Below are 27,639 nucleotides of genomic sequence, written 5' to 3' on the forward strand. Positions count from 1 at the left end.
GTTCCAGGATGGGGAACACGTGTACACCCATGGTGGATACATGTTGATGTGTGGCAAAACCAATACAATATTATAAAGTAATTAGCCTCCAATTAAATAAATTAAAAAAGAAATATAGAGAAGGTACTTATTAACACAGACTTCCTAGAAGTATTATAAGCACCTAGAAACACTCTTCAGTTTGCAGATATTTGTCAGTTTACTTGAAGTAGTTTTTTTATCTTTTAAGATTTTTGATTCTAATATGCCTGAAAGGCAGAAGCTACATTATTATCTGGAACATGTATAGGTAGAAACAGAACCAAATATGCAATTTTTAACTATCTTAATAATTTAATCAATGTTAACAGACTTGTTTTCTTAAAGTTAACTATGTACTATTATCAATAGGCAGCCTTTTCAGAATCCTGATAGCTGGAGGAACATATTTTTGAAGAAAGACTCTGGTCTTAGTGAGCTTAAGTATAAGGGAAATATTTTAAGGAAAATTTTAAGATTAACAATTAGATTGTTAGTATAAGTTCTTCTAGAATGTTGATGAAGAACCTGCAATAAGACATTAGTGGCACAAGAACATTTTGACTTCTTTCCAACTCTAGTACAAGACCCTATTGGTGAAATTTGAACAGAACAGAATAAGACAGGAGGAAAGTATCACATGGATAAGCCACTTTTATAATACCAACTCTAGTAACAGTTTTACTATTGGTTGAGTTGGTTGAGTTTTTGTCATTTAGGCGAACAAACTGGGAATATTTAGCAGATATGTGTGTGTGTGAGTGCATTTGTGTTGTGTGTTCATGCAATCTAATTATGACATTGAATCAGAAATTAAGAATATCAAGACTATCAATACACTAAAAGATATAATTAAAATTTTCAATATTCTTATAAATTGATTATCTTCTCAGATTATCCCTAAGAGGCAGTCTTCCACTCCCATGAAGTATTTTTCATTTCTTATACAGAAACAGACTTTGTAAAACTGTGATTGCCAGCATACAAATAAAATTGATATGATGAATTTATTTGGTTAGAACCTCCAGATTTTCAGGTAGAAACAATCTGTTGAAAATATTACTAATAAATAATGGAGTTTTGCTATATAGTAGCTTTGCTATTCAAACACATTCAGTTCAGTTCAGTTCAGTCACTTAGTCATGTCCAACTCTTTGTGACTCCATGAATTGCAGCACGCCAGGCCTCCCTGTCCATCACCAACTCCCAGAGTTCACTCAAACTCACGACCATCGAGTCGGTGATGCCATCCAGCCATCTCATCCTCTGTCGTCCCCTTTTCCTCTTGCCCCCAATCCCTCCTGGCATCAGAGTCTTTTCCAATGAGTCAACTCTTCGCATGAGGTGGCCAAGTACTGGAGTTTCAGCTTTAGCATCAGTCCTTCCAAAGAATACCCAGGACTGATCTCCTTTAGAATGGACTGGTTGGATCTCCTTGCAGTCCAAGGGACTCTCAAGAGTCTTCTCCAACACCGCACTTCAAGAGCAGTAATTCTTCAGCGCTCAGCTTTCTTCGCAGTCCAACTCTCATATCCATACATGACCACTGGAAAAACCATAGCCTTGACTAGACGGACCTTTGTTGGCAAAGTAATGTCTCTGCTTTTGAATATGCTATCTAGGTTGGTCATAACTTTCCTTCCAAGGAGTAAGTCTTTTAATTTCATGGCTGCAATCACCATCTGCAGTGATTTTGGAGCCCCCCAAAATAAAGTCTGACACGGTTTCCACTGTTTCCCCATCTATTTCCCATGAAGTGATGGGACCAGATGCCATGATCTTCGTTTTCTGAATATTGAGCTTTAAGCCAACTTTTTTACTCTCCTCTTTCACTTTCATCAAGAGGTTTTTTAGTTCCTCTTCACTTTCTGCCATAAGGGTGGTGTCGTCTACATATCTGAGGTTATTGATATTTCTCCCAGCAATGTTGATTCCAGCTCACATTAGCTTCATTTAAAAATAAATATTCTCAATAAGATAAAACTATTGACTTATTTTTGGCTAAAGATATCACAGGAAGTCAACTCTGCTATTATTTCTTGCTTAAGATCTAGAGCATCTTGCTAGAATACATTAGTTTGAAACTAAAAGTGCAATAGATATTTTTTAACATTATTGAAACACATATTTTATATAGAATACTGAGTTTATACTATGTGTTTTAGAGAAAGACTTCAGTGATAATCAAATCCTAATATGTCATTTTACAAATGGAGGAATTAACTAATAGAAAACATAAATGACAAATTTCAGTGACACAGATATTAGAAGATTAAATTCTAGAATTCTAGGTTAAACTCACTTTCAAAAAAAATATTCCTGTCTCCATAGTTAAGTAAATTTATATCAGAAAGGTCTTTAGTGAAACGAAAGACATTTTGGAATTAATGTATTTTCTTCTGTTTAGTTAATATGTTGTCAATTAATATTTTCCAAGTAATAATTGAAGCAAATTAAAGCTAAATAAATCAGTATAAAATTGGCTGATTTGACTCAACAATGGGGATAATGCTATAAGCCTTCAGATGCCTGACTATCTTTTAAAGGTATTATGTTACATGACAAAAGAAGGAATCAGTGAATATAATTGGATCAGCCCCCTAATGAAGAGGTTTTAAATTCAGTACCGTCAGATCTGCCAGGGCTAAAAGGAAATGGAGAGGCAAATGAGGAAGATATTGAAGTTAGATGTATAGCAAAAGAAAATGGATAGTTTGAGAATTTTTGAACTAGGCCTCTAGAAACCAAATTTAGCTTAAATTACAATTCTTTACTTCTTTGGTATTCAGCAGCGACAAAAGCCATCTGACAATCAGTTGGCTCCCTCCTGCTGTTTAAAGTGTCCAAGAGAAAGAAACATGACATTGTATCTTATTGTTTCATTTAGTAAGCTTACTTTAGGGTACTAAAAATAGGAGATACCATGACAAGAATTACCAATAGTTTTTAAATATTATGTTTCTATTTATAGCCTTCTTTTTTTTCTCACAAAATTTCTTTCTGCTAATCTTTTAAGCAGACTGCTAATTGTTTAGAGGAATAAAATCTTGCTAAGAAAAACATTTAAAATATGAAATTTCCTATCATATAAAGAAATATTATAAGAGGAATAAAGTATAAGAACCATTGCTAGTGTTTTAAAAATATATTTATAAAAATTATGTATAGGCAATATTAGATAGTCTACAGCAAGGTTTCAATGTTCCTTTGGATGTAATTCTTTCATAATAAATAGTAATTTTCCATTTATTACCATTAAATATATGGGGAAAAAAGCATTGCTTTGAATTGATGACAAAGAGAAAGTCTAGAAGCACATAGACAAAAAATCATTTGATTTAAAACGAGAAATCACTCAAATTAGATGATCTTTATATATACATAGACTTGGCCATGAATAATGCCATGGGCCAGTAACTTAACCAATGAGAACAAGACCAAAAACTAAAAGACAAAACTTGAAATCTACAGACTATGCTTTTAGTTCATAGTGTAATGAAAAAAAATATAATGGTTAATAAAATGTGAATGTGTAAGTATGAGAGTTTGTTTAAGTAGCCATCTTTAGAACACACACAAAAAAATTAGCAGTCTCAAAGTAAATTCATGCTTCAGCAAATATGAATCAATAGGGTCATCTTATTAGATGCACAACATGTAAATTACTATTCCAAATACTTTCATTGTTAAAAGAGAAGGCAGTTGCTTCCTAGTTGTCTGATTCATGAATTCCTCTGAAGAGTAATGGTTGAAGCTGAAAAGTAATATTTTAAAGTTGGTATATTAGAAACCTCTGAATTGCCAGAAAATAGACTTACACTGCAACTGTATATTTTAGAAACTGATAAAATAAATTAGTCATGAAATAGTGAGATAAATTATTGCTAATCCTTTATGTTCTATCTAATATAAAGAGCCCAACTTAAACAATTTCTTTTCTACTGCAGTTACACTAAAATTATTCTATTAACACTAGATAGTATATTCAGTAGATCTGTAATCCTTTCCACATGGTAAAGGACCTTATCAGAGTATTGTGGAATTTACAGTAACTTTTTATAGTAAAATAGTTAGAGCTTCTTTTCTAGTAATCTGAATTTCAGAAGATATTATTCATAAGATTTTACTAGGATTCTTTATGTGGTTTATTATATATATATATATATATATATATATATAACAATATGATATAGTACAGTGATTTTCATTGTGTGTTTGGCAGAAGGTTAAAATTTGCAAAATATCACTATGTTACCACAAATATAGTTTATAGTAAAGTAGGTTAATAAAATGTAGGATTAATCACTTCAAATAATTTCTTGCACTGTGGAACCTCCAAGAGCATTTAAAATAACCAACTTTATTTTAAAATATTCCAAATTAGGATATGTTTTTTAAAAAGTTTTTTAAGCTTCTCAACCAATATACAATTTTTAGGTGACATAGGATCAGTATTGAAGAGAAGTCTACTTAAGAAACACATTTCTTTAGAAAACATTGGGGGCTAACAGTGCAGAATACTGTTTTGGATGTTAGCATCTGGCATTATACATTTGTAGCCTAATTTACTCAATTAACTCTTTCTTTTTGTATACTTCAAACCACCTTCATATATTATGTGTGTGTGTGTGTGTGTGTGTTAGTGACTCAGTCGTGTCTGGCTCTTTCTGACTCCATGGACGGTAGCCCACCAGGCTCCTCAGTTCATGAAATTCTCCAGGCAAGATGATTAGAGTGGATTGCCATTTCCTTCTCCAGGTCATATATTATATTTGGGTATAAAGGGAAAAGATCATGTATGAATAAGATTTAAGAATGTACCAAAGCAAATATACTCTGTCTTTTAAAATAATAAACATACTATTTGTCCTGTAACTCTTTTGGCACCTCGACATTCTAGATGTTAGCTGCATGTCAGAAACTGGAAACTTAAAGAATCAATGTCCAGAACCATTCCTAAATCAACTAAATAAAGATCTTTGGGTTCAGGCCAGACACTGATGTTTTTAAAAGCCCTCAACATGATTCTAATATACATTGAATGTTGAGAAATATTGCTGTAGAACTCATCTGAATGGAAAGAAATCAGCCCTCTGAGTTTAATCAGAATTGTCCTAAAATAATATGATGTATGAAATAGTGAAGCAAGTCCCTTCTCCTATAACACTTGTATTTGACTCATCTTCACATCCCATACTAGTTACTAAGATTCACCTAGCAAAGATTCATCATGATCTGGAACAGAACTGTGAATAGCAAGAGCAGAGGTGATGGGCAGCAGCTGAAGGTTTATGGCATTGGTTCAGGTTGGTTTTAGGGATGGATGGAGGAGGCAGAAACTTAGATGACTGTTTCTCAGTCATGAAGTGGGGTATAGAAGAACATTTTGCAGTTATCTGTCAGGAGCTGTGTTAGGCATTACTGACAAAATGGAGGCATGGCCCTAACCCCCTCTCTTTGTTCCACTGGCATGGACCCGGGATGAAGGAATTAGGCTTTGTGATTCTGACTTGGTTTTTCCTATTCTTGGCTGAGTTGACTGAAAAGAATATTAAGGTCCTTATTGTTTTTGAGAGGAGCATGAGAAGGCACAAAGCCTTCTGCAGCTGTGCTCAGAGAATAATTCATAAAGTTAATCACTGACATTTGTTCAAGGACTTTTACAAAAGAGTGTTCCAGGGTGAGCATGCAGGCCACAACTTAAGGCCATGGGAGGGAATGCTATCTGAAGCCTATTTGTGAGAAAAGTGTTTATGGCAAAAGAGTTTGCTGAATTTAGGGCTTAGGAATAATTAAAATAGTTAGAAGCTAAACATTTAAGGAATGTTGTAATGTTAGCATATTCTACTATAGGTTATAGAAATTAGGGACTTTAGAGATATTATTAGCTAGAAGCCTTTTCTAAGAAATAGTGAGCTTAGGATACTAGGGGCAAACAGGAACTAGAAAGATAAGAAATAAACTGAGGAATGTGGTATGCAGCCCAGACATTAGCATGAGTTACAGTGTATTCACAAGGACACATGAGAAGAAGTAGATAAGAGAATCACTGAGGCAGAAACTCCTTTGGAGGGGCAACAATGATTTATGGAGACAACAAATCTGGGTCAGTGGGAACTGAAAATATCAAACCTCTGACCTAATGCTTTTGTAAAAGTATAAAAGAATTGTAAGCTTGAAATAAACAGGCAGTCCAAGAAAAATGAGGGGCTGCCTCAGTTTCTCGCCGACACCACTCATCTCTTCAGGTTGAATCCCTGGCTGATGGAGCTGGACTCCAGCAGTTATCCAAGGAGTGCTTCAAAATATTCATGCCTGGTCAATTCTATCTCCTCCTCACCTACACATATTCTGATATAGTTGCCTTAGAAATTTTGTTTTACTCTCATATCTACATTGAGAAGCACTAGCCTGGAAATTTATTTCAATTTCAGAATTCATGGTGAGTATCATACATATTGATTAAGATGTAGTTAATTGTGAAAATGCAAATGCTATAAGAAAAGATAACACTGCCTTGTTTTTGTTTGCTTGTTTGTTTGTTACCTTGGTATAAAAAATTAGGACAAGAAAAAAAGATTTCAAAAATTTTGAAAGCCAGACAAGAAATGAAAATAAATGCTAAGTGGATATGAGACATGAAGGGAAAACTGGGATGTATTTGAGAAACTTAGTATCTTAGAGGTAATTTTTTTCCTATTTTGATAGCTCACCATCTACCTGAGCATTATAAAATGTTAATGGTGGGCAGATGTATACAAAATACCATAGAGAAAACAAAAGGTATACAAAAAAAGTTAAAGGCCTGAAAAGATGTAACCTCTAATAATTTCATAAATTCTTTGTCATTATTAAGACTTATGGTCTGAACATATATAAGATCATATGTTCTTGTTCAGAAGGATATAATCAATGGAACTATTATGAAAACGGGAGCTTCCCTGATGGCTCAGTGGTAAAGAATCTGCCTTCCAATGCAGGAGACACAGCAGATGCAGATTAGATATCTGGGTCAGAAATATCCCCAGGAAGAGGGAATGGCAACCCACTCTAATATTCTTGCCTGGAAAATTCCATGGACAGAGGAGCCAGACTGGCTGCAGTCCTTGGGGTCACAGAGTCAGACACAACTGAATAACTGGGCACTCATGCATACAGCTGAATTTCTTTGGAAACAGTAATAAAGAGATCATTTAAAGAGCATGACCTTCCCTCCTTTTCAAAGTTAAACAGACATACGCTATTAATCAAGTTTACAGTTTTCCAAGCTCTTAGTAGTCTAGTTCAGTGTAAGTTAAATGAATTTGTTCTCTTAACTGCTTTTTCTTCAAATGATTTTATTGTTCAAAATACTTAGTGTAGAAACTATATATTTTTAGTCTAGAATATATCTGATCTCCCTAGTGGCTCAGATGGTAAAAAATCTGGCTGCAATGCAAGAGACCTGGGTTTGATCCCCAGGTTGGTTATATCCCCAGGAGAAGAAAATGTCAACCTCTCCAATATCCTTGCCTGGAGAATCCCATGGATAGGGGAGCCTGGCGGGCTACAGTCCATGGGGTCACAAAGAGTGGGATATGACTGAGTGGCTTAACACTTTCATTTTCACAACATATGGTAATTAGGTTAAAACTAATATTGAGACAAGTATTCCAGAAGTAAAGCATCTCAAAGGGTGCTCTGTTTAATAAAACTAAAGTGCAGTGATGTTTGGATGGGTATACTGAAGTCTATCAGGTGACGTTTTCTCCACAAGGAACAAGAAAATCTCAAAATCATAAAATTGTTGAAATATTGGTCATCGAAAATTAATTTGGCTGTGCTCAGTATTTTAGAACCCAATCTTTGAAAAAATTACCTTTCCTTGTGAAGAGACTGGAAAATGAGGCTATCATTCTTTGCACTAAAAATAGTATACTAAATAGCTATTTCCAGTTTACCTCTAACACTGAAGAGGAATATCTAGAATTCATTGACTGTTCAAATGAAAAGTGAATGAAATTTTTTGAAACTCAAAAATAAATGCACGAGGATAGAAAGAAAATCAGAATAGTGAAAATAATTTATTTGTGTATGAGAGAGAATCCTAGATAAGATATTAGGGAAGGCATTCACAGATGAGACCATATTAGGGAAACAATGAAATTTCTGGCTCAAAGATCTATGAAATATCTGCAGGAAATGTGTGAATCCCACTGTTTTCTAGCCTTTGTTGTTTCTAATGCAAAATCATGTGTTAATTGTAATTTTGTTTCTCTGTACATGTTTTTCTCTGGCTATATTCAATATTGAAAGTTTTCTTTATCTTTCAGCAATTTAGCTTTGATATATCTAGGTTTAGATATATTTGTGCTTATTTTACATAGACTTGTTGATCTTCTTGGATCTGTAAATTGATGTTTATGACATTAAATGTGGGAAATTTTTGCAACTTATTTGTTTAAATATTTTTACTACAGCCTTATCTTATTTCTGTCTAACTGGCAGTCACATACACCGCTATGTGTTTGATACTTGCTCACAGGTTTCCAAACATGTATATTTTTCTTAAATCTTTGTTTTTCCTCATCCTTAAGACTGAATAGTTTCTTTTGATCAAATTTGTTGGTTTGCTTTTCTGTCATGGCAAATAAGCTAATAAGCTCATCTAGTACATTTTCCCGGAGAAGGCAATGGCACCCCACTCCAGTACTCTTGCCTGGAAAATCCCATGGGTGGAGGAGCCTGATAGGCTGCAGTCCATGGGGTCGCTAAGAGTCGGATACGACTGAGTGACTTCACTTTCACTTTTCACTTTCATGCATTGGAGAAGGAAATGGCAACCCACTCCAGTGTTCTTGCCTGGAGAATCCCAGGGAAGAGGGAGCCTGGTGGGCTGCCGTCTATGGGGTCACACTGAGTCGGACACGACTGAAGTGACTTAGCAGTACATTTTCCATTTTGTTTATTATATTTTTCAATCCTCGAATTTTCATTTGATTCTTTTTTCATATATTACTAAGTACTTATTCACATTTACTATTTGCTAAGTCATGCCATCATTCTTTAATTCTTTAAAAAATAATTCCCTTTAGTTCTGTGAACATAGTTATAAGAGCCTTTAGAAGTCTTATTATGCTGAATCCAACATTTTGTCGCCCTCTTATAGACTGACATGCTTCTGAATATGAATCACACTTTTTTCTTTGTTTGTCTTGTGAGATTTTGTTGAAAATAGCTATTTTAGATAATATAGTAAATACCTCAGTTTTTTTTTTAATTTTCTTTGTTGTTTCTTTTTGTATATATATATAGTAACTAACTCTGTATTCTGACTTTTTTCCACTACACATTTTAACTGCCCTTGATTTTTTTAATTTATTTGTTTAGAAACTTGTCAGTACCGAAGGTGTCAAAAGGAAGAGGAGTAAACATAAATGGGCTCTTATAAGCCACACTTGGGATAATTTAAGCATCTCTTAAAATAAACAATACAATGGCAATGGTATGTTAAAATAAAGACATGGGTGAGTCTATGGAAGATACTAAAAAAGAGGGGAGGGCATTCTTATTTTAATAGAAGACCTTAGCAAAAAAGAAATAATACTAAATAAATTATAGAATTAAAATATTGCTGTTTCACAACTCCCAATTTAACTTAGAAAATAGATCATCAGTGAAAGAGGAAAAACTGCTGAGTCAAAACAGCAGTCAGATATCATAATATACTTGTTAGAATAATTTTTAAAAAGTAACAATTACTGGCAAGGAGGTAGAGCAACAGTCTCATCTGTTGCTTCTGGGATTGAAAAAAGGTATAGCTACTTTTGGAGACAATTTGGCAGTTTCTTATAAAACTAAATGTAGTCTGATCATAGGATTCAGCAGTTGCACATCATTTAGCCAACTAATTTGAAAGCTTATGTTTACCAAAATTCTACATGCAAATATTTATGACAGTTATCATCCAAAATGAATCAGCCAAAATATTTTTCAAAAATAAATGAATAAAAAGCCCTGTCATACTGTCATACAATAGAACAGAGTTCATTGAAAAAGATAAATTATTGCAATGGCATGAATGAAGCTTAAAAGTGCATCACTGAATGAAAGAAGCCTGTATGAAAAGATTATATATCATTCCATTTATATAACATTTTGGAAAAGGTAAAAATATTAAGATGGAAAACATCAGGATTTGCCAGGGTTTTGTGAGAAATAAATAGAAGCACAGGGAATTTTATTTCAGAAATGTGAAACTTTTCAGTATGATACCATAGTGATATATATATTACACCATTGATTTGTCAAACCTGTAGAATTTTATAGCTGAAGAGCAAAACTTAATGTTCACATTTAAATTAGGAGGTCAGAGGATCCCAAGATGAAATGCAAATTGTGATAAAATGATTAATTGCATTGCACATGTATGACATCATTTAGGGTGGTGAGGAGGAAGTATGCTGACCCAAGTGGAGACTGGAAAGCTAAAGACAAAAGGAATGGAACATAAAAACTGTGCTGCAGTGAGTGAAGTTTTATCTCACACATCTGTGAGATAGCAAATCTGAATGAAACAACTGTACATGTATACTGAGACGGAAGAAGTACAATACATAAATGAATTATGAATGTTGGTAGTCAGATTTCTCATTGTTGGAGTGCAAGGTTACAAGCAAGAGAGCAAGGCTAGATGAAACAACTAAAACTGACTTAATCTGAAGACATCAGTATGAACTCATGTTTGGCTTAATATTGGTTTAATCCACAAAGGAAAGTAGATATAGAAATAATTATAAATACTGGTTTATACATCATGTTTATATAATATATATAATTAACTACTAATAGATTATTGGAGAAGGCAATGGCACCCCACTCCAGCACTCTTTCCTGGAAAATCCCATGGATGGAGGAGCCTGGTAGGCTGCAGTCCATGGGGTTGCTAAGAGTCGGACACAACTGAACGACTTCATTTTCACTTTTCGCTTTCATGCATTGGAGAAGGAAATGGCAACCTACTCCAGTGTTCTTGCCTGGAGAATCCCAGGGACGGGGGAGCCTGGTGGGCTGCCGTCTATGGGCTGCTGTCTATGGGGTCTGACTCTATGGAGTCGGACATGACTGAAGTGACTTAGCAGCAGATTATTATTATAATATGCATATACAGATATGTATTTCATTTATTTATTTATTTTTTGCTGTACTGGGTCGTTATTGCAGTGCAGGGGCTTTCTCTATTTGCGGTGCATGGGGGTGCATGGTGCTCTCCAGTTGTAATGTGTGGGCTTCTCATTGTGGTGGCTTCTCTTGTTGTGGAGCACAGACTGTAGGGTGTGCAGGCTCAGGAGTTGCAGCTCGTGGGCTCGAGTTGAGGCTCAGTTGTGGCACACAGGCTTAGTTGCCTTGTTGTGTGTGGTATCTTACCTAATGAGGGTTCAAATCCATGTTGCCTGCATTGTCAGGAGGATTCTTTAGCATGAGACCTACTAGGGAAGTCCTCATGGATTTATTTTAAAGTTCTGTATTCTCAAAAAGCCTGGAAGCAATGACACCTAAGTAGCAATAAAGATACCCGGAACCCGAAATTCCCTCTAGTACAAGAAATGAGGACTCCTTGTAGAAATGTATGATTATAAGTCTGGGACAGGAAATAAACATGATAAGCCTGGACCATCTTGTACCACAAAGTAATGGACCATGTCAGAGAAGCACAATTGAATTTGCTCCTGATGTGACCAAACCTGGAACAATTTGATCAAGAAAATAATGAATATAGATAACTGGAGTGTAAGATAAAAATAAATATCTTTAAGCCTGTGGTTATACAAGTGATTGAATAAATATATGAAATGGAGAGAATAGACAAATCTTCATATAAAGAAATAAAAAATAACTTATGAAGATACTCCTTTTTTTAGGAGGTGGAACATAGAACTCCATTGCTTAAGTGTGGGCTGCCCATAGTGATTTCCTACCAAACAGCAGAATATAGAAAGAAAGGAAAAGAGTAACTTTGCAGTGGTGAAACCGGAGAAACACCACCCTAGCCATGTGATCAAGGCTCATATCCACAGTCATAAGTCATGTTGATAGCATGAATCCCTGATATGGTGTGATGCACATTACCTCTGTGGCTTTTCTTTCCCCAAATCAATAATTCCAGTGTAACCATAAGAAAACATCAGCCAAACCAGAGACATTCTGCAAAATACTTGATTAGTCCTCCTCTAAACTGTCAACTGTCTTGTCATACAAGAAAAATATGAGAAACTGTCATCTAAAGAAATCTAAAGAAACATGATGACTAAATGTAATGTGATATCCTGGATAGGTTACTGGATCCAGAAAAATAACATTAGATAAAAAATAAAATAATACAACAAAAGTATGGACTTGAGGTAATAATACATCAATATTGGTTCATTAGTTATATCATTCAATGCAAGATGTTAGAAACTGGGCAGTCTACTTAGGGTAAATATAAGAACCTTCTGTATCATCTTTATATATATGTATCTGTAAATATAAAATTGTTCTAGAATAAAAACTTTATTGAAAAGAAAACATTGGGAAAATTTCAGTGAGTAAAAGGATATTCAAATAGTTCAAAGATCCACTGCATGAATTGCTTTTTCTTTACAGGAGGAGGGGAAGGTACCTTTGTGGTGGAGAAATATAGAAGATAATGCTTTAATCAAATGATCACATTTTTCATTGCCAAATATTGAATATATACCATATGCCTCCTGATATGCTGCACGGAGATTAATACATACAACATCACTGTTTCTGACAAGAACCATTAACCTGATTTCATTATGAGGATACCATTAGACAAATCCACATTATGTAATGTTCTGCAAAATAACTAAAATGTATGAGATAGCTAAAAGCAGTTTTAGCTGAAGGGCTTCAAATTAAAATTATTTAGTTTTTTACCTAACACAGTCTGTTTCCATGGGGTGATTGGAAAGAGCTTGATAGAGTAAATGGCACCAGGGATGCAAATCTAAGGCTGAATTGAAAGGGTCAATTGGACCAAGTAACAGAACAGAATACATGTTATGGTCAATCGATATATTACTGCGTAAGGAGAAAGAAAAAAAAATACAAACCTTTCCTGAGAATTTAGATCAGAGGAGTCAGAAATGAGCAGGCCTCGTGTCAGTGATACAAAGATTTCGTGTTTGAAATTTACCTAATGCTGCAGCTTTGTGTTAATTCTAAAAAGGACTGTGATCAGAAGCTTTCTTCTGCTTCATGATCTCAGTTATAAGAAATATTCAACTATTTTTCTCTATTTTTATCAGAGTCTATATACCTATAGATAAAATAACCACATAAGCAATTTTGGAGCATAAGATTTATTTTAAAACAGAAGCGGTTATCTCATGGATGGAGGAGCCTGGTGGGCTACAGTCCATGGGGTTGTGGAGAGTCAGACACGACTGAGTGACTTCACTTTCACTTTTCACTTTCATGCGTTGGAAAGGCACATGACAACCCACTCCAGTATTCTTGCCTGGAGAATCTCAGGGACGGGTAAGCCTGGTGGGCTAACGTCTGTGGGGTCACACAGAGTGGGACACAACTGAAGCAACTTAGCAGCAGCAGCAGCATTCATCGTTTTAAAAATATGTCTGACATAATGATTTTTATTCTTTTCTTTTAGTATATGAAATGGTTTTATGTTCATTTAGCAGGTAGATCAGTTATGAAATCCTTTTTGATGAAAACTTTAAACATTGCTTTGCAATATTATTTTGTCTGGTTATGCCAAGTGATTTGTAGCTTTTGACTGTGAACCGCTTTCACTATTTGATTATTAATCCTAGCATCTTTGGTTACATTTTATAAAGTTAAGTAAAATGACAAAAGTGTAATAAAGTTCTGTAAAGGGACAAATATGTAAAGACAGTATGCTTATGCTTTTTCTTATTTATTTTTTAGTATTTTGGATTTCAGTAAATCTCTTAGAAAACCCATATTTAATATACACATACTGTAAATAATCTAAATCCTGGAAAGTAACTTGGTTGCATTCTTATCATCAAACCCTGCCCTTTTATTGCTGCACTTGAAGCCAGTTTTCTTTTTTCTGGCTCTGTGATCTCTTTTCTAGCACCTCAGTCCTGTAAATTTCTGGCAGAGGCTCCCTAGAATGGGTTGACTGTGTTATTTGACAGCCTCAAGCTTTGCAGGCCCCCTGTGGCTGGTTATAACAGGCAGTTGCGTAAGGAGAAAAATACAGTTTGCCAGCTAGTACTGACGAGAGCCATAACACAGACACCTTGAGACTCATATTCAGTTAACCTTCTCTGCCTCCAAGCTTTTTCATAACAAAACCACTGCCGTCTACAAAAGTTATAGTCAATTCAACAAACATTTACAGAGCTCCTACTGTGTGTGGGGTGGGCACTCTGCTAGAGTAAGGAGGCTAGGAGAAAAGGGAATGGAGGTGACTGATGAAAAGAAGGGGGGGCTCTTCAAGTTTGAACTTTGGAGTTAAATAAAATGAATTCAAATAATTTTAACTCTTCCCTCATTGGCCTGTGACCTTAAGCATGTTAACTTCTGAATTTTTTTAAAAAAATTTTCATTTGGACAGAGCTAAAGAGAATTTTTTAAAGGTAAATTTAAGTATGCAACCACATTTAAATTTTATAAGTCAGTAACAAAAGTTTAAGTTAAATACAGTGAATAAATGTAACATTTTAAATTCTATACCTGTAGCTTGTAAGTGACTGAGAATAAAAATTGCATATAACTAGTTCCAGGGAGCAAACGAGAGTTGTGGAAACACAGGTAAAACTTGCTGAGAGGAGACATTCAGTTAGTCTGCACTAGGTGGGGATCAAAAGTTCAGGTTGTCTGCTGGATCTCAGTTATGTATTCATAGACAGGTTAGCTACAGGGTGCCTTGATGACATGCCAGAACAGAATATTGCATTCATTCATGGAACTGCAATCTAAGTGGGGTCATCAAAAATTTAATAGCAGATTATAAGAAGAAACAGGATGAAGTGTGTTAAAAAGAGATGTAAACTACACATAGCCAGAAAACTAGAATAATTTATCCCAGCTAAGTTGGGTGGTGATAACAGGAAAAGTTTCGTAGGAGAGGTAGCGTTGAATTGGGCCTAGGGATGATAGTGGTCATATCAGAAGCAGTAAATGGGAAACTTGAACAGCATTAACTATGTGAGAGCACAGGGAATGATACAGAAACAAAAAGGATGATAGAAATTATGAACACACCAGAGGGTTGTGGTGGATGCGTGCCGTTGGTGATGGGTTTATCGTCAACAGAGGGCAGAGGAAGCTGCATAACTAATCTAGGGAGAAAGTTTGAACCAGGAAGGAAAATGAAGCTGAGGACTTAACTCTGGAATATGCCAGTGTTTGGAGTTTGGGAAGAGCAAGTAGATCTAGCAGTAGACAATGAAAAGAAGACATCGATGTAAATGTTTTCATCAGGTTGGTTAAGTCACTCAGTTGTGTCTGACTCTTTGCAACCCCATGGACTGCAGCACGCCAGGCCTCCCTGTCCATCACCAACTCCCAGGGTTTACTCAAACTCATGTCCATTGAGTCGGTGATGCCATCCAACCATCTCACCCTCTGTTGGCTCTTTCTCCTCCTGCCTTCAATCTTTCCCAGCCTGAGGGTCTTTTCCAGTGAGTCAGTTCTTCGCATCAGGTGGCCAAAGGATTGGAGTTTCAGCTTCAGCATCAGTCCTTCCAATGAATATTCAGGACTGATTTCCTTTAGGATGGACTGGTTGGATTTCCTTGCAGTCCAAGGGACTCTCAAGAGGCTTCTGCAACACCAGAGTTCAAAAGCATCAATTCTTCAGCGCTCAGCTTTCTTCATAGTCCAACTTTCACATCTATACATGACTATTGGAAAAACCATAGCCTTGACCCAGAGGGACTGTGTTCTCATAACAAAAGCAAAATTGTAGCCCTATATGGTGGTGGATGCAGATGACACAACCCTTATGGCAGAAAGTGAAGAGGAACTAAAAAGCCTCTTGATGAAAGTGAAAGAGGAGAGTAAAAAAGTTGGCTTAAAGCTCAACATTCAGAAAACGAAGATCATGGCATCTGGTCCCATCACTTCATGGCAAATAGATGGGGAACCAGTGGAAACAATGTCAGACTTTATTCTTTTGGGCTCCAAAATCACTGCAGATGGTGATTGCAGCCATGAAATTAAAAGACACTTACTCTTTGGAACAGAAGTTATGACCAACCTAGATAGCATATTCAAAAGCAGAGACATTACTTTGCCAACAAAGGTCCATCTAGTCAAGGCTGTGGTTTTTGCAGTGGTCATGTATGGATGTGAGAGTTGGACTGTGAAGAAAGCTGAGCGCTGAAGAGTTGATGCTTTTGAAGTGTGGTGTTGGAGAAGACTCTTGAGAGTCCCTTGGACTGCAAGGAGATCCAACCAGTCCATTCTGAAGGAGGTCAGCCCTGGGATTTCTTTGGAGGGACTGATGCTGAAGCTGAAACTCCAGTACTTTGGCCACCTCATGTGAAGAGTTGACTCATTGGAAAAGACTCTGATGATGGATTGGGGGCAGGAGGAGAAGGGGATGACAGAGGATGATATGGCTGGATTGCATCACTGACTTAATAGACATGAGCTTGAGTGAACTCCGGGAGTTGGTGATGGACAGGGAGGCCTGGCATGCTGCAATTCATGGGGTTGCAAAGAGTCGGAAATGACTGAGCGACTGAACTGAACTGAACTGATGGTGGTGGATGTTAACTAGACTAATTGTGATCATTTTACAATACATGCAACTATAAAGTCATTATACTGTCTCCTTGAAACTAGTATAAAATATGATGAGTATACTTCAGTAAAAGAAAAAAGAAGATATCTATGGGGCAGAAAATGAGCCAGTGAGGTATGGAAATTAAAAGGCAAGATGAAAGTAACCAAGAATAGGCATTCATTGTCTGCATCAAATGCTGCTGAGATTTGAGTAAAAAGGAGACAGATAGATAGCTGATAGTGGACCTAGCATGATGCATGTCTTTGGTGATTATAAGTGATTGTTGAATGGATTGGATGGGGCTGAAAGCCTCTACTAGTTTCTTGAGAGAACAGAGTTGAGAAATTGAAGACAGGCAGTATTGACAGCTTTTCTAAGGAATTTTGTCATAAAATTGTTTTATATTTTTATCTTAAAGGCTAGCACAGAAATGTGGCTGTGAATGGAGGGAAGGAGATTCAGTCAAAGCTTCAGAACTGGAAGCTTCAAGTATGAGAATCAGGAGGTTTGATAACTTTCTTCCCTGTCCTGTGGACAGTGTGGGATTTTATTACATGTATTAAAACCAGCACCTGGAACAAATCAGGGAAGGGAACTGTGCAGACTTCTGACTGGTTAGTCCAATCACATGCCAGGGTGTTTCTAATGAATCTTTCCTTAGCCTAAGTTAATTAAAGTGGAATTTGTGTAATCTAAATAAGCCTGGATGATTGAGTAGTAAAATATAATCAGCTAAACTTCACAAATATTAACTGTGGGATGTCAAAAACATCAGCAAGTTTTGGAGATTCAGACCTGGAGTTCATTAACAAGCTCAAAACTATAGTTTCCTACTTTGGAATAGAGAGGACATAGTGAAATCATTAGGCAAGAAGGAGAATTGCTCAGTTTGTGTGCCCAGGTAGGGTAGGAGTATTTTCAGTATGTATATAAAACAATATTGTAGAATACATACATGTGAAGAACAGCTGAGTCAAGTCCATGGAAGAAAATTTCAAGAAAGTTATTCTAAGGTGTGAAGGAGAACCAAAAATGTAATGTCATAAGCTCTAAGGAGTGGTTAAGTATTTTAGGGAAGCAATGTATTGCAAAGTGTGTCAATTTTTTTCAAAGAGATTAATTATGATAAAACCAATGGGCTTGACAGTAAGGAGCTTTGAGAAAGCAATTTTAATTTAAATAGTAGAGATGAAAGAGGGATGAGATTATCAGGTTAATATGTACATTGACAGAGAGGAGATAGAAGGGAGAAGTAATTTAAGTGAAAGGACAGAGAAAGATGGTAACTAGAGGGAAAACTCAGAATGAAAGAGAAGGATCTTAAACAGTATTGATGGGGGAGCATATCTGATGGCTATAGGGGAGCTGGGGAGAAGGAGAAACTGAGAAGCAAACAACTAATGGATACAGCAAGGATATGAATGCCAACAGGGGAGAAAGAGTTAGCATTAGATGTCTCCATTGTTTTCCTTCAAATAATCTCATCAGCACTATCTTTCTAGATTCCATATATATGCATTAGTATATGATGCTTGTTTTTATCTTTCTGATTTACTACACTAACACAATACTGTAAACCAATTATCCTTCAATTAAAAATAAATTAATCATAAAAGAAAAGAAAAAAAAGGATGAAGCAGCATTACATGTACTTACGTGGAACAATCCCCAGTATATGAAACTTTAAAAGGAAATGAACAGTGCATGTAATATTTTTGTTAAAAATAGTATATACTTCAGAATGAAAAGTTAAAAATTATTTAAAATATTTATGGGTATATATGTATGTGTTTGTGTGCATGTGTATGTATGGATAAATATGTTGTACTTCTATGTGCATAAAATATCTCTGGGAATAGAAGCAAGGAACTAAAAACATCTAGAAAGAGGGATTGGCTGGACTGGACATGGAGGTTAGGAGATGGGAGATTTACTTTTCTGTGTTTACTCTTTGGAACATTTTAGTTTTATAATTGTGAGTTACCGGGTCAAACAATAAACAGATTAAAATCTGGGGTGAAAATTAAAAAAAAAAAAACATTAGAATGAAGGTTGGCCATGTAAAATGACAGGAAAAAAATGCAGAAATATTTTAGGTGAAAAGTGGGAAATTTATGTTTTGAAAGTGATAACTAAGAGGAAAGGGGCCAGATAAAGAAAAATAATGATAAGGCAATAGGTCAGTCAAAGGAGCAAATAAGGTAGATAATTATCCAGAAATAAATAAACAATGCTACTTCCTTCTGCCACTTCTTCTGCTCTCCCCCTCCTTGTTTTATGACTAGTTTTATATATATTAAACACCCAGAGACTGTGCCATCAAAGGGTAGATGAATAAAAGAACAAAAATACTGGATTTTGCTTTGGTATCCAAGAGGATGACTTTGGATTACACACCACAGAGAATACTTTGCTTTCTCAACACAAGAATCAACCTTTCCAGAATGTTTTCTTGGTATACAAGCAAGAACTGAGGACTGTTAATTAGCTGGTGGAAGTCTTTCTGTAAGAGAGGATTGGTTTTAGAGGACATAGGTAGTTTCTACAGGACACCCAACTTTGTGTTGCCCTACCCTTGTAATTAGAAAGGGTTTCCCTTAAGAACCATCATCCTCCTCTACAACAGAGACTTGAGATACCAGAAATACTTGCTTCAGAGTATTATATATGAATATGCACATATATAAAAATACCACCCATTTACAAGTTATGGATCACCTTCAAGTTTACTGCTGGTTCTTCATTTGAACTCTGCATCAACAGGAAAACACATTTACTCTGTAGCCTATGACTCTGATACACTGAGACATTGTAATTGCTCTACATTCCTGAGTAATCATTTTCTGATGGGTTTATTGCCACCTCTGCCTTATCAGGGCATGGCACTGTTATGGACCCTAGTGATAAATTACCCTTTGGAGAGGGATAAGACAGTGCCACTTTAACAAGTGCAATAAAACACTTTTTATATTGGGAGAGTTCAGTGCATTTTCCATTCATCATACACCCTCAGTGATTTTACACAGATTTTACACTGTTGATTAGCTCATTAGTGGGGTTAATTGGATACATTAACTGGCAGAATTACAGCTTGACTATGAACCAAAGGCTGCAGCATTATAAATGACAGACAAACCGCAGACATGCATGACCAGCCTGAAGGAAGTTCTTCTCTTTGATTAACTTTCATTAGATTTTAATTTTCCCCCCTCCCCACTCCTGTAATTGGCTCCACATGAATATTTACTATGGGTTGGATAAGTGAATAGATGGTATGAATACATATTTTCAATATATCCTCTCCTTCTACTATAAGTTTTCCTGAAAAATAATAAGAAAAAAGAGCAGTTTAGGAAAATGATGGAAATAGTCTCCAGGAAATCCGGAAATGAATGTCTAGAAATTCAATGAATTCTCCTCTTTCAAAAACCATACTTTTACGAATCCTTGATAATACATAGTGTGATTGATTGTCCCCTCATGGACTGCATGTCAGTATCACGGGGAAGCTTTTAACAATATAGATTCCTGGACTATACAGCAACTTTATTAAATAAAGACTTATCAAATAGACCCAGGAATCTTTAAAATTAACAAATTCCCTGGCTGATTCTTACACAGTGAGTTTTAGATTGTGGTTAGAATAGCATGTTAGTTTGTACTGAACACCAAGCAGTGTGAAATATGCACTTAATTAAATGACTATAAATGGATGTGATATCATTTGGAGAAAGGCCAAGGTCTTTTTAAGAAACAATAGAAAAATGTTTCTGTAGTTTAGTTTCCTACCAGACTCAGGCTTTAAGTTTGCAGAAGTCTTCCTGAGTCTCTTCTCTCATCTTTCTTTAACTTTTTTACTTCTACTAGTTGTGATTGTCTTTATGAAATTTTTAGTTTTATTTCTTTCCTGGGAAATTGTATTTGTTGCACTGGAAACTGTAAGTATAGAAACAATGTGCAATTTACCTATGTTTTATATAAGAGAGTGGTTGGCAGTGGAAAGAACTGTAGATTCGGAATGTGGACTTGGGCTCCAGTTTCGGTTCTGTGCTCTGTGTCCTCAGTCGCGTTCGACTCTTTGTGACCCTGTGGACTGTAGCCCACCAGGCTCCTCTGTCTATGGGGGTTTTCCAGGCAAGAACACTGAGTGGATAGTCTATCCCTTCACCAAGGGATCTTCCTGACCCAGGAATCAAACCAGGGTCTCCTGCATTGCAGGCAGATTCTTTACCAGCTGAGCCACCAGGGAAGCCAGCTCTGTTACTCCCTGTTTAGACACCTTGAGAAAGTTTCAAATTTTCTGGTCCTCAATTTATGATTCTTAAATTGGAAATCAGTCATATATGATAGTAGGATCAGGAAAAGATCAGCTCCAAAGGAGGGGGAGGCAGCTAGTTCATTAGGCAGCTGGTTTGCAAAGCAGCTGGTCTAAAAGAAAAGGAAGGAAATTTCATATGGAAAACATATGCAAACAGTGTGGAAGACAAGGATGTTGGGATTACAGGAACTTTGTTACAGGTAATTGACTCCTAACTGCTACTCTTCAGACAGAGAGAAACAGGCATGAAGCAGACACTGGATGAGGAGAAGGCAGAAGATAAAATAATTATTTGTAGTTGTTGGCGAAAAAAAGCATAGGAAAAGAATGGGGAAGAAAAAATAAACAGAAAGCTTTGTCTGTGAATTCTAGGAGAAAAGAAAGCCAGGAGGGCTTGGGAGAGAGAAAAATCTCCTTGTATGATGTAACAGGGAGAGAGAAAGAGGACTGTTATTAGGAAATCTACATTAAAAACGCATGAAAGTGATTAACAAGTTACTGCTTAGTTGGGACTTTGATAAAGGATTTAATGAACTGAACCCAAAGGCTGCGTTTACAGTGACTCTAAGTTATGGAATTCAGTATTGATTTGCATTCCATAATAAAGCTTTTATTATAAAAAATGTTTCAAGAGAATAAAGATCGTAATGAGTGTTCTCGGTGGTTTTTGGTAGGTGTGAAGTGAAACTTCTAAGACATCTTGTGACTTCTGTGATCAAGATACTGTAATGTGTTTAGGTGGCCTTGAATCCAGAGACAGTAGATCAAAAGTCCCACATGTCAGTGACTCACATGTTTAGGAAACTTTAGGTATCTGGCATGTCGTTACTTTTCAGAAAAAAAAAAAATATTGTTTGTACTATTTTGGAGGGGGACCCTCAGGCACTAATTTTACCTTTTTGATTAATTAATACTTTGGTTTCAGCTACATTGATGAACTTTTTGCTGATAGCAACACCCAAATATGGCATTGCTCTCTCTTAAAACTCAAAAACTAAACAGTTTCTAAATATATTCATTTAAAAATATTCTCTGTGCTATGAGAACCAAATAAAATGTAATACATTAAATAAAGCTCTTCCTGTTCAACTAGGTCTCTTTCTTTTCTGAACTTCTGTAGCATGCTCCACATGCACCTTATGAGGTACTTATCTTATTTTACCTTCTGTCCTAGTTATTTGCACGTGAACTTTATCTTCCTTCTTAGATGACCTGTTTCTGGAGGGACAGACATGATGTTTGATAAAATGTAGAATAGACACACAGTTAATCGTTGTAATTCTCATAGTATGCATAAAGATCTGTTGAGAACAAAGGTATACCAAGCAGAACACAGAATGAGACAGACATTGATTGCAGTTTCCTTCAGAGTTCATATACTGAACTCAGTGGATCTCACAGCTTGGAGCAAAAGTTGTACATGTACACTTAATATTGGAGTAACTATTTTTATATCTTAGTAGAGTATAAAACTGGAAATAAAGGTCAATAAAATGTATATTTTGAAAGTTATTGGAGCAGAGAAATAAAATATTTTGTAGAATATATTGTAGATTATTCTTGATCATGCTCAGAAATGAAATTAACTTTAAGACAAATCTACTAGACACACATTGAACAATGTATTGAAGTGAAATCACAAGTGAAACGAAATATATGTTTAAATATGCATAGTATAGGAGAGGATATTACTTTAATATTGTTCTGGAAAGCAATTGAGAACCAATGAAGAGGGTTAATGAGCAGAAAAATGTTGGAAGTACATTTAGAATGTGGACAAAGTATCTCACCTTTTTATTTCTCTAGTCACAACTCGAAAAAGCCTTATTGTTTCCTGTTTTGTACAGTGGCGTTCAGAGCTTATACCACCTGATATTGGCTAATGTGGTACATCAGACAATCACCTGGGTTGGAAAGAGCATTGGGAGGAGAACTCTGCAAGTGGGTGGGGGCTAGAAATCATTCTGTTGCTTTGTAACTTCCCTGGCGCCTGGGTGGGCCCTTTGGACATATATCACAGTTTTATTTATCTACTGCATAATGTGACTTCCTTAGGTTCTTGTTCAGTGCACTCATTGCCCACCAACATAAATATCAAGCTGTTCAGCTGGAGTCCTGTCACTGCTGAAAGTTATCATCAGTCCTCTCTAAGTCCAGAATCTAGTCCACACTCATTTCTTGCTTCTGGCTGTGAAGTTACTCAAAATAGGATTAATCAATGAGTATCATGATGAGTATCTGTCTGACCAAATCTTGTCACATCTTGAGACTATGGCTTCATTTGTTCTACGTTGAAATCAGTGCCAGTGTATAGTCTGTCATTATACCTGTTTAAATACCTATAATTTGGAGGAAAGTAAGTCAATGGGGTCGCAGAGTCAGACACGACTGAACAGCTGAACTGAAACTGAACTGAAGTCAATGGAAAATTAGCTAAAAAATTGAGTATATATTTTCAAAACTCAACATGTTCATTCACAAATAATTCATTCTATTTGTTCATCTTATTTAGAAAATATCCTACAAATTATTATAATAGTAATATATAGAAATAGAGCAGACTTATTATTGCTTGTTAGTATACATAAAATATAAACATGGATACATATTTATAGGATGATATAGGAAATCAAACTAGTACACTACAATATGAAATCTGAATCTTGTTTCTCTGGAAATAACTTGCCTTTTTGACAACTTCATTATCAAGCATAAGCCCTTACCCATATACTAAAGTGAAGTAGCTCAGTTGTGTCCGACTCTTTGCAATCCATGGACTGTAGCCCACCAAGCTCCTCCGTCCATGGAATTCTCCAGGCAAGAATACTGGAGTGGGTTGCCATTTCCTTCTCCAGGGGATCTTCCCGAACCAGGGATCGAGCCCAGGTCTCCCACATTGCAGGCAGACGCTTTAACCTCTGCACCATCAGGGAACTGGGTACTATATAAATGCTCATTTCAAGAATAAGTGTGTCTGACCAAAAGAGAAGCTTTTAGTAAGCATAAATAAAGCACAACAGTTCTGTATAGTAAATGAACAGTTGTAGCTGAATCAGAATTCAAAAATGCAGTATTATTTTGAAAGCACAATATACTGACAATGGAATATGTGAGGATACCCTTTGTTTAGTGCACCAGTAAGGGTTCTTTAGAGAAACAGAACCAATAGGATCCAAAGACAATTGATTATGAGATATTGGCTCGTGTGACTATAGAGCCTGAGGAGTCCCACGATTCTCTATTTGTAAGCTGGAGATCCAGAAAAGCCAGTGGCTTAATTTAGCTCAAGTCCAGAGACTAGAGAAGCAGGGCATTGATGTAAATCTCAGACCAAGGCCAGGAGATGTCCCAGTTGAAGCAGAGGAAGAAAAAAGGGACACATTTCTTATTTCATTGACCTTTTTGTTCTGTTCAGACATTCAACAGATTGAATGATGCCCCCTCACAGAGGGTAGAGCTACATACTTTACTGAGTCAACAGATTCAAATGCATATCTCACCTGGGCACACTCACAAGCACTTCCAAAAATAATGATTAACCAGTTATGTAGGCATTCCCTGATCTGGCCAAGTTGATATATAAAAATTAATCTTACAACTGGTTTAATGAAGTTAGTTATAGTAATTGAGTAATTTAGTTATTACTCAATAAGTTACTCAACTTGAGTTATTGCTCAATAAATTACTCAACTTGCATCCATGGGGTCGCAAGAATAGGACATGACTTAGTGACTAAACCACCACGATATAATAAATTCCTACTCTTTAGTTGCTATGAGCTGTATATATAGCTTGGATATAAAGGATCTTTGATATCGAAAGCATGAACGATACTGCATATGTAGAAGGCTCAATTTGGGAATACAGAGTGAGTAAGAAGCCATCTCTGCTCTTAAGTATTTATAAGTTAGTAGATGCTCTTAGTCCAGAGAACTTCATACAAACACTCTTAAAGAAAACTGGCATTTGACAGTATTATCTATTGAAAAGTAGGTATAAGTCAGTATGTGTACACACACACACACACACACACACACACACACTTGTAGTCTTCTGAGATGCAGGAATTAGAATATCCAGTATATTTGCAATTTTTTAAGGAATCTCCACACTTTTCTCCATAGTGGCTGTATTAGTTTGCATTCCCACCAACAGTGTAGGAGGGTTCCCTTTTCTCTACACCCTCTCCAGCATTTATTGCTTGCAGACTTTTGGATCGCAGCCATTCTGACTGGTGTGAAGTGGTACCTCATTGTGGTCTTGATTTGCATTTCTCTAATAATGAATGATGTTGAGCATGTTTTCATGTGTTTGTTAGCCATCCATATGTCTTCTTTGGAGAAATGGAAACCAGAATAGAAAGAGACACATGTACCCCAATGTTCATCACAGCACTGTTTATAATAGCCAGGACATGGAAACAACCTAGATGTCCATCAGCAGATGAACGGATAAGAAAGCTGTGGTACATATACACAATGGAGTATTACTCAGCCATTAAAAAGAATACATTTGAATCAGTTCTAATGAGATGGATGAAACTAGAGCCGATTATACAGAGTGAAGTAAGCCAGAAAGAAAAACACCAATACAGTATACTAACACATATATATGGAATTTAGAAAGATGGTAATAATGACCCTGTATGTGAGACAGCAAAAGAGACACAGATGTGTAGAGTGGACTTTTGGACTCTGAGGGAGAGGGAGAGGGTGGGATGATTTGGGAGAATGGCACTGAAACATGTATACTATCATGTAAGGAACGAATCGCCAGTCTATGTTTGATGCAGGATACAGGATGCTTGGGGCTGGTGCACGGGGATGATCCAGAGGGATGGTGTGGGGTGGATGGTGGGAGAGGGGTTCATGTTTAGGAATTCATGTACACCCGTGGTGGATTCGTGTCGATGTATGCCAAAACCAATACAGTATTGTAAAGTAAAATAAAGTAAAAATAAAAATTAAAAAAAGAATATCCAGTATAGCTGGATAATAATTCAGACAGTCTTGAGACCAAACAGCCACTTTATGTATTTTCCACACCAGTGTTTTCTTCCAGAATTGTGAATGTCTGTCTGTCATTGCTGGTTCTTTGTTGTCCCAGATTATGGTGCTTCTTGAAAGCTGCTAGTGAATGAACAATTTGTTTCTATTCCCAGGATAACATCTGTAGGAAAACAACTCAGGCAGATATATTCACTTATGCTAGCAAATGCTACTTTTTTTTTTATTTGCAGAGAGTCATTTGAGGCATGATTATGCAGCACCTGCTAAGATGTTGGCTGTTTCTTTCCCTGTTAGGAGGATGTGGTTCTGATGACCCTAATTGTATTGGGAAGAATAAGGGTAGTGATTAGGTGGTTATTGTCTCTCATTTGATGGTAGATTTCTGGCTGAGACTTCTTATTTTCAGTATAAAGTGTTTATATAAATGAGAAAAATGCCATACTCACACAAATCCTTGAAATAAAATGGCACATTCTCAGTATCTCAATCTGAATCTTATATTCCTCACAATAGATTCATCTCTGCAAGATGAACAATCAATCCTTTCAACCCTTCTGCTATCATTATACTTTAATTAAACACCTTTACAGTGAAATTACCATGTTTCCTGTGATAATTAAATTTATCTTGTATTCTATTGCCTTAAATAATGAAAAAAATGTTTATAAAAATTGAGCTCAGTACTGAATATTTTAAGCTTTTCCATCTTATCACTTTCACTATGTAAATATACTTTAACTGTTTAGCCCCTGAATTACTTAAATTCCCTTTGCTTTATTTGAAGCTGCTGATCCCACCTTCATGACTCTCTCAAATCTCATCTTATATACAATATCTTTCTTCTTTGAATTCTTCTCTAGACAGGTCAACTTTCTCATTTTGATCACATGTGCATAATTTGGTCTCTTTCTCATAAAGAGTCTTCTCATAGTAGTTAGCCATAGAGTTTCATTTTCTACCCTTTTTTACTCACTAAGTGTACCAGTATTTGATTTACCCAGACTCCCTATCTATCCCTTACAATTACGTTTGTCCAGTAGAAAATTCCAGTGGGAGATTGGTGGATGTGAAGACAAAACTGCCTTTGCATTTAAATTTCTGTCTCCTTTTGTTGGTCTGTTGTTACCAATGGCTGGTTCCTTAGCCACAGCTCCACATGGGCTACACTTCCTGTAACTCTAAGTCTTGCCGTGTTCAGAGAAACATATGCCACCAGCTGTTGTCAATTCTTAGGATTTTTTCATCTTCTTTTTTGGTGTCCTATAAATGTGTCCAGACAACTGTAAAACATCCTTTTATTAAACTCTTTTCAGTCACCTTATATGAGTATGCCATATATGTTTCTTGTGGGGATTCCTCTAGATATAGTCTGCCCAACCCTAACCAACATCAGTAAAGACTGAATAAGAGCAAATGAAAAAGTAGGAAGTCTCAGTAAAGAAATGGAAGCCATAAAGTAGACCCAAATGAAAAAAAAAATGGAAAAAATATGTTAACCCCTAGTAAAATTGTGTAAAGAACACACA

Source organism: Capricornis sumatraensis, chromosome 7 (genome assembly GCF_032405125.1).
Source record: "Capricornis sumatraensis isolate serow.1 chromosome 7, serow.2, whole genome shotgun sequence".
Taxonomy (NCBI): Eukaryota; Metazoa; Chordata; class Mammalia; order Artiodactyla; family Bovidae; genus Capricornis; species Capricornis sumatraensis.